The sequence below is a fragment of the Gymnoscopelus braueri genome (assembly GCF_963280865.1).
Source record: "Gymnoscopelus braueri genome assembly, chromosome: 9".
Taxonomy (NCBI): domain Eukaryota; kingdom Metazoa; phylum Chordata; class Actinopteri; order Myctophiformes; family Myctophidae; genus Gymnoscopelus; species Gymnoscopelus braueri.
This window is the reverse complement of record NC_137610.1, coordinates 29,823,614-29,835,159: the sequence shown is the minus strand read 5'-3', so window position 1 is coordinate 29,835,159 and position 11,546 is coordinate 29,823,614.

The following is an 11,546-nucleotide window of genomic DNA, read 5'->3' as shown; positions in this document are numbered from 1 at the left end:
AGCGACCAGGTCTATGAAAAAAAGCCCAAAAGAAGCGACCAGTTTTACCACTTGAGCCCTATTACATCAGCTATCTTCAAAAAAGTACATTGAAAGCAAGCCCAAATAAGCAACTACACTTCAAAAACAAGCCCAAACAAAAGCAACCTGTCCTGCAAGTACGAATATTTACAAGCGACTTTACAGGAAAATAAGCCCAGTCACTTATAATACGCAGACCTGGCAACGTATGTGCGCAACAATTTGCTTGGTTGACAGTTTGCAATAGTTTGCACAAAACTTTTTTTTACTTTCGACTACAGTCTGAAGTAATGTTTGGTGGAGGCCACTCCATGTACAGTAGGCTACTCATGCAATCACATTATAAACCATTGTATAATGACACTTCCTATGCATCCCATGTTAATTATCATAGTTGTAAGACATTAATAATAATTGTATAATGCTTTATAATCACTCTTATACAGCCTAATGTATTATAATCATCACTGTTAAAAAAAGTATAGCCTACTTTAATTATAAGTCACTGGTCATGTGTTGCTTTAGCTTTAAGAAATATATTAAATGTCTGCTAGATTTTAGAGATTATAATAATTATAATACAAAAGTCATTATGAAATTCTTTATTCTATATGATTATTAAATCATAATGAGTATTTGTGAGTGCTTTAACTATAATTATACAGTGTTATAAGCAGATTATAATGCATTATAGGTATGTTTATAACACATCATACATGGAATGCATAGCGTTACTGTTATGGGTTATAAACGGTTAGTTTATAATGTTTAGTTTATAACCGACTTTGTACTCGTTCATTTAAAAATTAACAATAATAATAATTCTTTATGTTTTCAAATGACAGTGCATATAGTTTGCCTTCAAACAATGTGGATGCTTTGACCTTGCTTTGATGCTCCTGAAAGTAGGTCTATAATAATAGCCGAGGCTACTAGCCTTCCTCGTCTAAAGCATTTAGCTTCAGGGCAGGCCACATTAACCACTTAGCCATACAGTCCAAAGATTGCTCAATTTGCTTCGAGCCTTTACAGAAATACATAATAATATAATTCCCATGTACAATAAAGAATTCCAGGAGGTTGTTAAAATGCTGTTGAGCCTAAACAATCAAAGACAGAAAAACAAAGGAAAGGCCACCTTTCTTGACCCATGGAAGGACACACACATGCCCCTCAAAGCATCCTTCAGTCCCACTGCAGATGGCCATCAGCTGCAGAGGTTCCGCCTATAACCTTAAGTCGACCCACCACCTCTGTTACCCTCTCTCATTCTAACCTCAACATCTCATATCAACCTTAACCTCTCTATCTTCAGACAGAGGTCCTCCTGACAGACCTTGAAGTCCTCAGTTACCACAATGCTAAATGTTCCAGACGTGACTATGCCTATGTTTACCATGTGAGAGACCCAAATGTAAACAGAGGGGATGAGATGTACATTATAAGAACAACAGTGAATCTTCCTTCACAGACCAGGAACATGAGGGGGGAAGCAGCCTCAGGAATGTCTCAAGGTTATGTTTCGCCTTATCAGACTGCAATAACTGCTTGTATCCCACACTGGGGCAGGTATTTCCAACCGTTTAACTCTTTCCATGTGCATGTAACAGAAAATAATAAGTGTTGGTTTAATAATTGTCTCGAGACAAAAGATGTTTGTTTTTTTTACTTCTTGTGTGTGTTGTATGTTCTTAGTTGATTGTTAACCCTCAGTCTAATCCCTCCACTTAACCTGAATGTATATTCAGGTTAATATTTCACTCTGGATGGGAGCATAATAAATGTTACATGCCTAAATGGAATTGTAATTCTACAATAATCACAACTCAACCTGATCTGGCTCCAGTTTCACTTTTCTTTAATAAGCAGATGATTTCCCCCATATTTTTTTTTCACTCACTTTTATTTGTGTACAATTTGGATCAAGCTTGGACATCTGTTTACTATCCAACTGTTTTTTTTGGGGTGTTTTTTATTAGCATTTATAGCATTCTGTAGGCTGCTACATACTGTGCACATGCACTTGTTTGATGTCATGCCGGCTTGCTGTTATTTTCTAACCTATTACACATAATACCCTAGGTTATTATTTTTATTATTATTATTATCAAAGTTACAGTATAAAATCATTGGCCAGCCTAGATTTCACTCCATTGATTACAAAAACATTCAAGAATAAACTAGAAAATATGCTCCTCGGAGCACAAGTCTCCGCCAGCAGACCCGTGCTATTTTAATCAAATGAAATCACTTACCCTATCTTTAACCATAGTTTTCTGGGAATGTTCTTCTTTTCCTTTCGATGTTCTTTACAGACTCTTGTACTTTTTCTTCCAGAGATTGTAGCAATCTTTGCTGTGTCATGTTGTCAGCATTTGTGGCTCTTCTTCGTTTTTTGTCATTTAGGGATTCTTTGTCTCTGTTTAGTGTTCTTTGTCTCTGTTTCTTAGCTTTGGCCTTCTGCGCCTTTGCTTCTTCATCAGGTTTCAGACGATGATTTGCTGCTTCTTCAGTTTGCGTAATGGGAGTTAGTTGCATTGTGTGATCTCAGCTGTGATCTCTGTTTGTACTGGATAGTACTGTTCCTGTCTAAGCTATTTATATATTTATATTACATATTGTGATGTCACGTGAAACTTGACCAATGTTAGGTGTTCTCACACACACGCACGGACGGACGGGTGATTTGTACTGTAAGGTACTGTTCCAATCAAGACTGATTGATCCTGTCTTACCTCACTTAAAAAAATATAAATGGCTTTTTGAAGTGACACACCTATTTATAGGATTTTATTTCGTCATGCGTCTCGCTAGCCAATCAAAAGCATTGGTGACAACATATTGTCACGTGTCACGTGAAGCTTGACCAATGTTAGCTTGGCTAGGGGGGGGGGACACACAGCGGGACAGAACGAAAACATACTCTCCACCTCTGGCGGAGACAATAATAATAATAATAATAATAATAATAGTAATAATAATAATAATAATAATAGTAATAATAATAATAATAATAATAATGATAATAATAATGTAACATGCTTCTTCAGATTCTTTGATATTTATGTAATTATGTTCTTCAGCTGTACTGTACATTGTACAACCATGTGGATGCAGTTATTTATAAATAAAGAATATATATACAGTACATACTGAATGATGTGTTTATTCACAGCATTATGCAATAAAGTCAATAAGTAGAACCAGTAGAAACATACCGTTCTGTATTATTATTTTAAGATTAATAGAAACAAGTGTTAAGTCTGGTCAAATACATGTAGGCCTACCCATTGACTTTAAAGGATAAGTGATGTCACTGTGATAGTAATCATTACTATAGAGTGTTTGTTCAGTAACAGTGTTACATAGATCTATATTGTGATAGTAATCATTACTATAGAGTGTTTGTTCAGTAACAGTGTTACATAGCTCTATATTGTGATAGTAATCATTACTATAGTGTTTGTTCAGTAACAGTGTTAAATAGATCTATATTGTGATAGTAATCATTACTATAGAGTGTTTGTTCAGTAACAGTGTTAAATAGATCTATATTGTGATAGTAATCATTGCTAGAGTGTTTGTTCAGTAACAGGAGTCTCCATGGATTACGACCGTGGATTTCTACTACATTACACTATACCACTACACTATACTATTATCTTAACATTCTTATATTATACCATTATATACTGCATACACATTATTGCTGTACTATATTATATTATCATATACTATCTTACACTATTATATTTGCTACTATTGTTACTACTTGTATCTCTTTCTGTCTCTCCTCTGTCTCTCCCTCTCTCTCTCTTCTTTCCCCCCGACATGGTCGAGGCAGAAGGCCGCCACCCTAGAGCCTACTAGGGTCTGCCTGACGTTTCTTCCAGTTAAGGAGGAGTTTTTCGTTGCCACTGTCGCAAAATTTCTTGCTCAAGGTGGGATTGTCGGGTCTCTTCTCTACATGTAAAGTGTCTTGAGACAACTTGTTGTGATTTGACACTTTAATAAAATTGAATTGAATTGAATTGAATCCATGTCTCTCCAGCTCTTTACTAAACAGAAAATGCATTTTCAGTTTGGGATACAAATCTTATCCAATCAGGAGAGGGAACTCACACAGGATACACATTAAATAATAATAATAATAATAATAAACTTTATTTGTATAGCACCTTTCATGACATGAAATGCAGCTCAAAGTGCTTTACAGAGCAAGAATACAATTACAGTTAGAACCAATTTAACAATAAAGCAAACAAAAATAAAATAAAATAAAATAAAAGCAAAGGCAAAAGCAAAGGCATAAAACAACATTAAAATAGGGAATACAGTGAGGAATTAAAAATCAACCAAAGAATCAGCTAAAAGCAAGAGTGAAGTAATAGGTCTTGAGCTGTGCTTTAAAGCTATCGACAGAGGCTGCCTGTCTTAGGTGTAATGGGAGTTTATTCCACACTGTCGGTCCGTAAAAGCAGAATGCTGCTTCACCGTATTTTTTATATGTCATTGTAGGCACCTCGAGCAGGTCAGCACTTGAAGACCTGAGGGCCCGGTTTGGAACATATCTCTCTAGGCAGTCAGAGAGGTAGGTAGGTGCCAGACCATTTAGAGCTTTATAAACTATTAAAATAATTTTAAAATCAATCCTAAAAACAACCGGGAGCCAGTGTAGTGAAGCAAGAACTGGAGTGATATGTTCTCTCATCCTGGTTTTTAAAGTGGAATTGGAAGTGATGAAACTTAAACTGAACACTATGACATTGAACCTATTAAATGGGCACTCTCTCCTGATTGGCTGAAATTGACAACCCACCTGCAGTGAACTTTAAGAGAACATGAGGCACAATTATGTTTTTTGGGCGGTGAAACCGCCCCTATAAGTGAGATTTGGAAAAATGTACTAACTCCTGCCCTGTGATCTGGGCCCAGGAAATTAGTAGAATTATCCTGCGCTGTGATTGGCCAATCACAGCCTATTCAGGACTGTGATTGGCCAGTGTCACATGACACATGTGCATAGCCCTATATAAGCAACCATAACTTGAAAAAAACCAAACTTTTGTTTTTTTCAAGTTATGGTTTTGTCCATCATAAAGAGTGTTTCAATAAATGTATTTATCCTTTGTACATGATTGATCGACTCCATTCAGTATTGTGATTAGCTAGCAACACACATGTTGTGATTGGCTAGTGATACATATGACGAAACTAATCTAAAACCACTGTGATGTAACACTAGTATATTACTGACTATTAATAGTCAAAGATCACTATGGCTGAAATGAGAAAAAGGAAAACCGATATTGGGAAGAAGATAGAAAGTCTTCTTAGAAGTGGCTCTTTAAGATCCAAGGATATATTAGAAAAAGTTAAAGATGGAATTGTAACAAAGCATAGATTTGTCCAAGGTCACAGAAGAATTTCATGCAAGAGACGAGACTTGGTGAGAAACGTAAAGAAGAACCAAAAAAAGGATAAGCAAAAGGATAAAAGATCAAAGCGTATTCTAGAAGAGATGAAAGACAGAATTGTGGCAAAGCACAGATCTGGCCAAACTTACAAAGTAATTGCCGCTGCAGTTAAGATTTCCTGGCACACAGTAGCCAAGATAATCGGTAAATGGAAGATGTTTGAGAAGCTAGCAGTTAAAGATGGAATTGTAAGAAAGCATAGATTTGTCCAAGGTCACAGAAGAATTTCATGCAAGAGACGAGACTTGGTGAGAAACATAAAGAAGAACCCAAAAAAGGATAAGCAAAAGGATAAAAGATCAAAGCGTATTCTAGAAGAGATGAAAGACAGAATTGTGGCAAAGCACAGATCTGGCCAAACTTACAAAGTAATTGCCGCTGCAGTTAAGATTTCCTGGCACACAGTAGCCAAGATAATCGGTAAAAGGAAGATGTTTGAGAGAAGTAAGAGTCTTCCTAGAAGTGGTGATTTGGCAAAAGGACTTACACAACAACAGAGGCTAAAAAACTTCAAAACCACTGTCAAATATGGTCCAATATTTCCATGTTGCTCGTGTGAACAAATGATGTTTGACAAAGGAGTTTCCATTATTGATGACAATGTCCTGAACACTATTGAGAAAGTATGCAATGACAAAAATAAGAGATTATTTGAAGAAATATTTGAAAGCAAATTGAAGGATCCAAAGTTCAGTGTTTACATTGATTCTATTTTAAACTGGTATGTTTGTGACACCTGTAAGAGATATCTTACAAAGGGAGAAATGCCACCTATGTCTGCAGCTAATGGTTTAAAAGTAACCTTTGTACCCAAACATTTGCAGCTGACAGAATTAGCAAACAATCTTATTGCCAAAAAGATTTTGTTTCAAAAGATATTTAGACTTCCCACTTCATTAATGCCAGCTACACGAGACAGACTTATTAATATTCCCATAGAAGATAATGATGTAATGAACACTCTGCACAGTCTTCCCAGAACTCCATCTCAGGCAGGAATAACTACCATTGATGTTAAGTTGAAACGTAAAAAGATATACAAAAATTATGTTCACTACACAACTATAAATCCTGAGCAGCTATTCAAAGCAATGCAATTTCTAAAAGACACTGGAAATCCTCACTATCAATTCTACACAGATCCATTAACCTTTAAAGAAGAGTGTAAACATATAGATCCAACAGGTTCACAACTGCTATATGTAAATGAAGATGAAATTGCTGATGTTATTGTTGATGACATTACAACAGACACTGATAATGTAGAAAATGATGATGAAAAAGAGGAAGTAGAATACAGGCAAAATTACCCAATCAGAAAATTTCAAATTGATTATGACCAATCAGTTTGTGCAACACCAAGATTCCCGGAAGCATTTCATGATGAAAAAAAACATATAGGATCTCATGTAATTACATTTGCACCTGGTGAAGGAAAAATTCCAGAAAATATCCTTCACAGTAAAGATTGGGATTCCATGGCTTTTCCAATGAAGCATCCTGATGGAAAATTCAACCTACACTATCCAAGACAAGCCAACCTCACTGATCAATACTATTTCATTCAAAGACTGAGAAACATAGATTCAAGATTCAGAGATGATCCCAGCTACCTTTTCGCAGCACTGGCCTATATTGAAAAGAAACAGCTTCAAAGAAATATTAATGTTTCATTCATGAGAGGAAAAAAGTCCACATCAACAGCAGGAGAAACTATATACCAACTTGAAAATGCTTTTTCTGTGTTTGACAATATCTCTAATACTCCAAGTTACCACAAAAAAGGTAAACATGAAATGATGGCAAGATTGGACAACCTTGGTCCATTCCATTTCTTCTTCACTGTCAGCTGTGCGGACATGCGTTGGGAAGAAAATATCACTTGCATTTTAAGAGAAAAGAATTTGAAGATTGAATATGTCTTGCAAAACATAACCATAGATGATTATCTCATTATCTCATAGATGAAGCTCAGTCAATCCATGAAATTCTCAGAAAGAATGTTGTAACTGCTACAAGAAATTACAAACACAGAGTGCACACCTTCATTCAAGACATTATACTGAATTCTCACAATCCAATGTCCGTGGAATACTACTCAACCAAATTGGAATTCCAAGGTAGAGGAGCCGGTCACAATCATGGAGTTCTCTGGGTGGATATGAACAAAATGGAACTAAAAATGTATGATGGAAGAAAAATTCATGACATTGATAATTTGGTTACCAAGAAGAAAACTGTGGATGTACGAAGAATAATTAAAGAAGTTCTTAATACTGTCATTGTTAAAAAGGATATAGTAGATGAAGATACTAAAAACAATTTGCTTCCATTCCTCGATAAACTGCATTTATTTAATTTGGAGTCAAATAACCTTCTCAAGACTTTTCAGTTCTTTGGTCTCAATACAGCTTTCAAGAAATTCCAAACCCAAACTGACTTAGAAGACTATGAAGAAAGAGCCGTCATTAACTTTGCTAACACTTTTACTTCTGTTAGTCTCAGTCCTGCTATTGTAGGTAAAAAGGTGTGTCAAATAGTAAAAGAAGTTAATTGTCACAAGCACACAAAAGCTTGTAGAAAATACAATACAACTTGTAGATTCTTCTTCCCAAAGTTCCCTGTATGGATTACTTTATTATCTTCACCATACAAACTAGTAAGTGATACATTGAAAGCAGATGCAACAAACGAAAGAAAATATGAGAAGTTATTAGAAACAGTAAAGGAAATACTACTGAACAATGACATAATATCCAACATCCTTCAGAAATTCCCAATCATTAATCCAAATAACAAAGATGAATATGAAGCAAATAGAGAGAAGAGGATTAAGGAAGTCCTAAAACAGGCAGGTCTGAATGAAACAAATTTTAATTGCTATTTAGAAGCTTTGAAAATCAATAAGGTAGGCTATTCTCTCATTATGGCCAGGGACATAGATGAAATATTTGTCAATTCCTACAATCCTGAATGGGCTGAAGCCTGGAATGGCAACACAGATCTGCAAGTTACACTAGACTTCCATGCCGTCATAACCTATATTTCTGAATACTACACAAAGGATGATACTGGTACAATGAAGATTCTTCTTGATGCCTTAAAAGAAAAAGATTCCAGTAATTTGAAAGAAAGGATGTTAACACTCATGAATACCTTCATATCACACCGACAGATGGGAGAAGCAGAAGCAGTCTATAAAATCTTCCCAGATTTCCACTTTAGAGACTCAAATATCACTACAGTATTCGTTCCAACAAATCGTAGAGAAGAAAGAAGCAAATTTCTCCTTAGAGTTGATGATAATCAACAGTACAATGATACTACCAAAATTAGGATTTCAGGAAGAGAAGGACAATATGTAGAGAAATATGACATTGTCACTAAATATGAAAGAAGACCAACACATATGGAAAACATTTGCTTAGCCCAATTTGCCAAAATGTACTCTCCTGCTTGGACTGACACAGCAAGAACATGGCATTCTGAAGGAATTCCTCCATCACATGCTAATTGTAAAGACAAACTACATTTTTTCATTACTTTTCATGAAGGAATATCTCATAAACCCCTTCCACAATTTTTTAAACTTAGACAACTACATCCAGGTGAAGCACCATTCATGAAAAAGAGGACCAAACCCCGTGTTATGAGAATGTCAAAATTTAATAAAAGCAAAGACACACAATCATATTGGTTCTCAGAATTACTCCTATATAAACCATATCGTCAAGAAGAAGATATTGACAAACATCTTGCAACAATTGATAGTATTTGTGATGAGAATGAAAAAAAAGGAAAATACAAAAACCTACAGCAAGAAATAATGATGGTTAAAAAGTATGTCATGGAACACCTACAGAGCATGGAAGAAGTAAGACTGGTAATAAACGAGTCTACACGAAAACAAGAAATGGAAAATATGTTAAATCCAACAGGAGAACAAGAAATTCTTGACTGCAATCTGAATGGTCCTTTACCTTACCCTAATTTCTCTCATCTTGATCCTAACAATCATGAACTACTAAAGGAAGACAATCAATTGGAAAGAACATTTCGACCGATTGAAATAGAAACAAAAGATGTTCTGTGGAGAAATACAAGAAACCTTGACTTTTATCAGAGGAAGGTTGTAGAAAAAGGCATAAGATATGCAAGAGATATTGTTAAGTCATTTAAAGACAAAAACCCTCTACCGAAAGCTCCACTACTAATGGTGAATGGTGGAGCAGGCTGTGGCAAATCTACTGTAATCAACATCCTGAAACAATGGCTTCATTATATTCTACACAAAGCTGGGGACAACCCTGAATACCCATATGTGTTGGTCACTGCCCCAACTGGAACAGCAGCCTGTAAAGTTCGAGGACAGACATTACACACAACATTTGGATTCAACTTTGGTAATAAGCACTATCCATTGACTGATAAGAAACGAGACAACACAAGAATACAGCTTACAAACCTCAAAGCCGTTATTGTAGATGAAATTTCTATGGTGAAAGCAGATATGCTCTACATGCTTGATCTTCGACTTCGGGAAATCATGCTCCAACCTAAGAAGATATTTGGAGGACTTGCAATGTTCTTCTTCGGTGATCTCATGCAACTGAAACCATGTCAAGCAAATTATATTTTTGCTGAACCCCACTGTGAAGACTACAAAATACCGTTTAACATTCAATCTCATTGGAAAAATTTTGACATAATTACACTCGAAGAAAATCACAGACAAGGAGATGACCATACATATGCTAATATTCTGAACAGAATAAGAGTTGGTCTGCAGACTGAAAAGGATTTAGAAATTCTAACTACCAGAGTCAGACCTGAAGGCCATTATGACACTGTTGGTGCAACATACATTAGTTGCACTAACGCAGCAGTGAACAAACATAACAATATAAGAATAAATGAACTTACAACTGAACTGATTGAAATAGAAGCCATTAATCATCATCCTACAATTCCAAATTTTCAACCTAGAGTGAACACAAAAGGAACAGTTGGGAATTCAGCATTTCTACAAACTTTGAGAATCAAGATAAATGCTCAAGTCATGCTAATTCATAATTTGGACACTCTTGATGGTTTGACCAATGGTTCAAGAGGAACCCTTGTTGCAGTAATCAAAGATCAACAACAAAAGGTCATACAACTAATGATCAAATTCGATGAAGAATATCAAGGGGCAAACAGACGGAAAACCCAACGAGTAGTACAGATCAAATACGCAGACTGTACACCAATACAAAAAGTAGAATTCTCATATAGCTTGTTAAATAAACAATCTCATGCATCTAGCACTGCAACAGTTTATCAATTTCCACTGGTAGTTTGCTATGCTGCAACATGCCATAAATTCCAAGGACAAGAAATTCCTAAACCACAAAAAGCAGCAATGGATTTAACTACAATTTTCCAGCCAGCTATGGGATATGTGATGTTGAGTAGAGTTCCTTCCTTAGAACAACTGTACATCATTAAATGTCTACCAGAAGAAAAGCTACTTGCAGATAGAAATGCCCTACAGGAACTAAGAAGAATGGAGAAAGTATCCATCAACATGAACCCTACACAATGGGAAAACACAAAAGACTGGGCTCTAAAAGTAATAGCTCTCAACTGTCATTCCCTAGTAGACAAACTGTGTGAAATTAAAGTAGACCCTGTTCTAGCTTATGCTGACATTTTATGTTTCAGTGAAACATGGATCAAACACAACAACAATGATGACCCATTTTTGCAGATTAATGGCTTTACACTCCATCTAAACAGTGAGGGACTTGGCAAAGGATTAGCTACTTACTACAGAACACAGAAATTTCAACATCAAAGAGACTTGAACGATGATACTATGCAAATCACCATGATTTGGTCAGCAGACATAGACATAATCTCTGTCTACAAAAGCAAAGGGAATCAAACCTTAATCAATAATTTGCTACTTTTAATTAACCCTGTGAAAACAACTCTTATCTGTGGTGATTTCAACATATGTTTTGCCGAAAACTGTAACAATCACATTTCTCAAATTCTTCAGGAAAT